General features: G+C 39.7%; 1 pseudogene; it reads left to right on the top strand.

The window, feature by feature from the left end:
• The first annotated feature begins 4,513 nt into the window (after window positions 1-4,513).
• Window positions 4,514-5,361, top strand: LOC126506131 (40S ribosomal protein S2-like; annotated as a pseudogene).
• The last annotated feature ends 671 nt before the right edge of the window (window positions 5,362-6,032 follow it).

Below are 6,032 nucleotides of genomic sequence, written 5' to 3'. Positions count from 1 at the left end.
GACAGAGAATATCCAAATCCAAATCAATATAATGAAAGGGGGCATAAAAACAGACACTGAGGAAATCCAGAGAATCACCAGGTCGTACTTGGAAAGCCTGTACTCTACAATATTGGAAAATTGAAAAAAAGGACTATTTTCTGGATAGGTACCATATACCAAAATTAAATCAAGACCAGATGAGCAATTTAAATAGACCTATACAACTCCTAAGGAAATATAAGTAGCCATCAAAAGTCTCCCAAACAAAAAATTCCCCAGGACCAGATGGTTTCAGTGCAGAATTCTTCCAGAACTTCAAAAAAGAGCTAATATCAATACTCCTTAAATTGTTTCACACAATAGAAACAGAAAGAACATTGCCAAACTCTTTTTATTAGGGTACAGTCATCCTTATACCCGAACCACATAAAGAGAAAACTAAGAAAGAATTACAGACCAATCTCCCTCATGAACATTGATGCAAAAAATACTCAGTAAAATACTGGCAAACCAAATCCAAAAACACATTTAAAAAAAAAAAAAAGCATTCACCATGATCAAGTAGGCTTCAACCCTGAGATGCAGGGACATTTCAACATAAGAAAATCTTTCAATGTAATCCACCATATAAACAAACTGAAAGAAAAAAACAACACAGGATCGTCTCATTAGATGCTAAAAAAGCCTTCAACAAAATACAACACCCCTTCATGATAAAGGTCTTGGAGAGAGCAGGGATGCAAGAAACACACCTAAACATAATAAAAGCAATCTACAGCAAGCTGACAGCCAATATCAAACTAAATGGAGAGAAACTCAAAGTGAATCTACTAAAATCAGGAAAAAGACAAGGCTGTCCATTCTTTCCATATGTATTCAATATAGAACTTGAAGTTCTAGCTAGAGGGATAAGACAAAAGATGACCAAGAGGATATAAATTGGGAAGGAAGAAGTCAAACTTTCGCTATTTGCAGATGATATGATAGTATATATCGGTGACCCCAAAATTCTACCAGAGAACTCCAGCAGCTGATAAACAGGAATGTGACAAAATACAAGATTAACACACAAAAAAAATCAATATCCCTCCTATATACAAATGATAAACCCGCTGAGAGAGAAATCAGAGAAACATCACCTTTACCACAGCCATAAATAACATAAAATATCTTGGGGCAACTCTAACCAAACAAGTGGCAAAGACCTAGAAGAGAATAACTTTAAATCTTTGAGGAATGGAATTAAAGAAGATATCTGAAAATGGGAAGATCTCCCATGTTCTTGAATAGGCAGGATCAACATAGTAAAAATGGCAATTTCACCAAAAGCAATCTACAAATTCAATTCAATCCCCATCAAAATTCCAACACAATACTTCACAGATCCCCAAAAATAATACTCATCAATATTCCAACACAATACTTCACAGATTCCAAAAAAATACTCATCTTTATATGGAAAAACAAAAAACCCAGCATAGCCAAAACAATCCTATAAAATAAAGTAACTTCCAGAAGCATTACCATCCCTGACTTCAGACTCTGCTACAGAGCTGTAGTAATGAAAACAGATTCCTCTGAATGAATAAAGGGAAATCTGTAGCGTAGATAGAGCAGGAAATTTATAGAATGAATGCAACTTGGTGTAGTGTAAAAGCATTTCTTCTTGTGTGTGGTGTGGGAAATTACTAAGGTGAAATATTAAGAGAACATTTGCCCACTTGAAGGCTGCATGCACCCAGCAACCTTGGTAATGAAGTAATCTTGCCACACAAGAAGGACCCCCATTCTTCTGTGGCCACTCGATACTGATAACCTAGGACATCTGGTTATCAGAAGGCTCAAACAAGAGGCAGTTTCAAACTGGCATAAAAAGAGAGAGCAGAAGCAGGGCAGTTATCTCACTTCTAATGATGGCCTGGGCTTGCCAAGCCTCGTAGAGAGAGATCCTCCAAGCCTGCCTCCCGAAAAGCAGAAATATTTAATGCCTTGCCTAAACATTTAATGCTCTGTCTCCTGAGTACAAAGCTTCATCTCCTGAAAGCAGACATTTAACGCCTTGCAACCTGAATGCAAAGCCTCATTTCCTGAGAGTGAACATTGAAGGTCTGTCTCCTGAGAGTGAACATTGAAGGTCTGTCTCCTGAGAACAGACAAGACACTCTGCCTTCCCAAGTGCAGACAGAACTCTGCCTTCCCGAGCACAGGCAGAATGCTTTGCCTTCCAAGAGCAGGCCACAGACTACACGGTCAAGAATTGATCCAGAACCTGATACCAGCCTGAGAGCAGGACATCAAAGCCTTATCTCCTGAGCACAGACTACAGGGTCAAGAGTTGAGCCTCACTGTCCAGCCCCCAGTGCTGTCAGGCATCCAGCCTGAAGAATTCCTGGTCGTATGATGCTATTTAATGTGTGCACGAAATGTTAAGAGACGAGCATAGATGTATTAATACATATGTTTAGTATATGAAATGTTAAGAGATATTTTATAGATAAGTGATAAGTTGTATTAAGGTTAAGAAGTATTTTATAGGTAATGGATAAGTTGTATTAAGTGTAAGAAGTGTTTTATAGGTAATGGATAAGTTGTATTAAGGTTAAGGATAATCTTTCCCCAGAAAAGAGTATTCCAATTGATTACCTAATATCAAGTGGTCAGTCCTAAGAACATACACATATAAGTAGTATTATACAGACTAAACAGGTTGCATTTATATATTTAGGTGTATGTGAAGGGTTGGAGAAAGGAGAAAAATTATGTAATTATATTTTAATTTCAAAATTATAAAAATTAAGATGCAAGATTATGCAGCAAAGAAACCAATTCTAGTGTCAACCATGAGCTCATATGGGACATCTCCAAAGTCAAGCACTGAATTAAGTAAGAAAAAGAAACTCCCTCAAGTACTCTTGAAATGACATCAACTTGGTCATCTTAACAAGAGACTGGGAGACAAGGAGTGCATAGACTCCATAAATAACTTCTTCAAGATTTCCATAAAAGGATGGGCCGTGAGATCTTAGTTGGAAGGAATAAGTGGCACTGTGGGATGGCATCTTATGCAAGTTTACAAACGCTGTGTGTTTATGCAAGGGGAAAACTCATTACATGGGAATGGCGGTCGATAAGTCAGTAGCACGCATGTTACAGGCAAGGGGGCCTGGACCCAGAACCCAAATGAAGGGCTAGGAAAAGGTATAGAGGGAAAAGGTAGCAAGATAGTGGGTTTTGTGTCTGGGAGATCAGGAGATTGTTTGGATCAGAAACCAGGTCTCCTACGGTGGAGCTAAGGGGAAAGACAAGCAGTTGAGGGTATGTCTATGTCGGAGACGAACTGACTAGGAAGAGATACTGGGATCCACACGTCAATGTTTTCCCACATCATTAACTTCACTAAGTCTCTCAATCTGTGCCTCGTGAACAGACTAAAATACCTGAGGATGAACTCCACCTGATCCCGTTTCTGACAAGCGTGGTTAAGTATTGATCTTGTTCACAAATGCACCACTATGCTGAGCACTGTCCCAATCGCGGTGAGGGTCAACAGATGAAGACACCTGAATCTACAGCTTTCGTCACAAATAATCTCACCACAAACATTCTCCTTCTCACCCCATCCGAGCAGTTTGTGTTTTTAAAGATATGTGGCTGTTTTTAAGAGTTTCTTTTGACTTACACCCATCTATTTTTAATTAGCAAAGCATTGTTCTGAAGTGTCTAATGGAGAGTTTGAAAACTTAAGAGCTTTATGAACTAAGAAGAACATCTTGCCAAAATCAAAATCAACCCAAAAGAATAAAAAGTTTGGGTTGACTTCAAAACGTTATGCTTACAAGAAAAAGAATGTGCAAAATTTGAAGTTCTAGCTTTTCACATTCTGACATTAAACATGTAAAGATTCTAGGTCAGGACTGAATTAATAGCATGAAAATTTGGAGCTGAATCCAACTGCAAAATGCACTAAGGGATTTTTAAGCCAGATCTCACTGAATGGTCTGCCTAGCAACCATATTTTTTCATTTCAATTTGTTTATTTATTCATAGCAATAGAAATTCTGGTTTTACTCAGTCTCAAACTATTTCTAAAGAGGTCACAGAAATGGATGGCTTTGTGTGTCTCTCAAGAGAATAGAAAATCTGCTATTCTTCAACCAATGTAGGATATTAATCTTATTTTTCCTCATAAAACCAATAAACAGAAAGATTGTGGTTTGGGAAACAAACATGGAAGTGCAAATAAAAAAAGGAAGCCCCTGCCTACTAAGAAGGTGCTGGGAGGTGGGCATTCTGTGGGTTTTTCACATATTTTACGATTTTCTTAAAATAAATTGTTGTTTATTTCTTTTGTTTTTTGGGTTGTTTGTTTGTTTGTTTTTCGAGACAAGGTTTCTCTGTAGCAATGGAGCCTGTCCTGGAACTAGCTTTTATAGACTAGGCTGGCCTTTAATCCTAGCACTCAGGAGGCAAAGGCAGGCAGATTTCTTAAAATAAATTTTAACAGCTTCTTCTGGAAAACAACAAATGGCAGATGACGCCGGTGCAGCTGGAGGGTCGGGAGGACTCGGGGCTCAGGATTGGGAGGCTGTGGTAGCTTCCACCGAAGATGGAGGATTCGGAGGATGGAGGATTTGAGGTAGTGGCTGAGGCCGCCGGGCTCGCGGAGGTAAAGCCAAAGACAAGGAGTGGATTCCTGTCACGAAGCTGGGCCTCCTGATTAAGGATATGAAGATCAAGTCTCTACCTGTTCTCCCTGACCACTAAGGAACCCAAGATTATTGATTTTTTTCCCCTGGGAGCATCCCCAAAGGATGAGGCTCTGAAGATCACACCAGGGCAGAAGCAGACTAGGGCAGCCCGGCAGACCAGGTTCAAGGCTGTTGTCGCTATTGGGGACTACAATGGTCATGTTGCTCACCGTGTTAAGTGCTCCAAGGAGGTAGTCACTGCCATCCGAGGGGCTAGCATCTTCGCCAAGCTTTTCATTGTCCCTGTGCGGAGAGGCTACTAGGGGAACAAGATTGGCAAGCCCCACACTGTCCGTGCAGAGCAACAGGCCTCTGTGGCTATGTTGGTGCGTCTCATCCCTGCCCCCAGAGGCACTGGCATAGTCTCCGCTCCTGTGCCCCAGAAGTTTCTGATGATGGACGGTATTGATGACTGCTACACATCAGCCAGGGCTGCGCTGCCACGCTGGGCAACTTGGCCAAGGCCACCTTTGAAGCCATCTCTAAAACCTACAGCTACCTGACCTCTGACCTTAGGAAGGAGACTATGTTCACCAAGTCTCCTTATCAGGAATTCGCTGAGCATCTTGTGAAAACCCACACTAGAGTCTCTGTTCAGAGGACCCAGGCTCTAGCTGTGGCCACCACATAAGGGTTTTTATACAAGAAAAATAAAGTAAATTAAGTCTATTAATAAAAAAAATTAACAAATGACATTATGGGATGAAAATCTACAAGCAATATTATGGGTTTGGAAATATATAATTAGCTACTTCAAAAATGCAGTAAATTACTATATTGAAAAAATACAGATTTTATAACATTAACTTATTGGTAGTTACATTTTTTAAATTTAATACACAACAGAATTCACCCTCCTTGATGAAAACTCTGAATATATATGTGAGAAAATATACAGTTTTGTGGCTACACTACCATCAAGATAGAAAATAGGTCCATTACCTTGGAGGTGCGACTTCATGGCCAACCAAGTCCCAGTTCTGGAAACCACTGGTCTGACTTTTGTACACACGACTGGCTTCATTCAGAAGGTCATGTGATCAGGCGTACACACCACAGGGTCTTGTGTGTTCAGCTTTTCACTTGATATAAAGCATCTGAGATTCTTCCATATTGTGGCATACATCAGTCAGGGATTTTCCTTTTATTACTGAGGAGTTTTTGTATAGATGTAACTATTGATTTTCCATTGATTGCTTGAGTTGTTTGCATTTCTTAGTGATCCTAAACAAAAGTACTTTAAGCAATTCCATCCAGCTTTTTGTGTTAGTCTAATTGGTTCCTTTCAGTCAATCAATACAT

The sequence above is a fragment of the Alexandromys fortis genome, unplaced genomic scaffold, assembly GCF_014885135.2.
Source record: "Alexandromys fortis isolate MF-2015 unplaced genomic scaffold, M_Fortis_MF-2015_v1.1 scaffold_68, whole genome shotgun sequence".
Taxonomy (NCBI): Eukaryota; Metazoa; Chordata; class Mammalia; order Rodentia; family Cricetidae; genus Alexandromys; species Alexandromys fortis.
The sequence above is the reverse complement of the archived record's forward strand: the minus strand, read 5'-3'. Positions and strand labels throughout refer to the sequence as shown.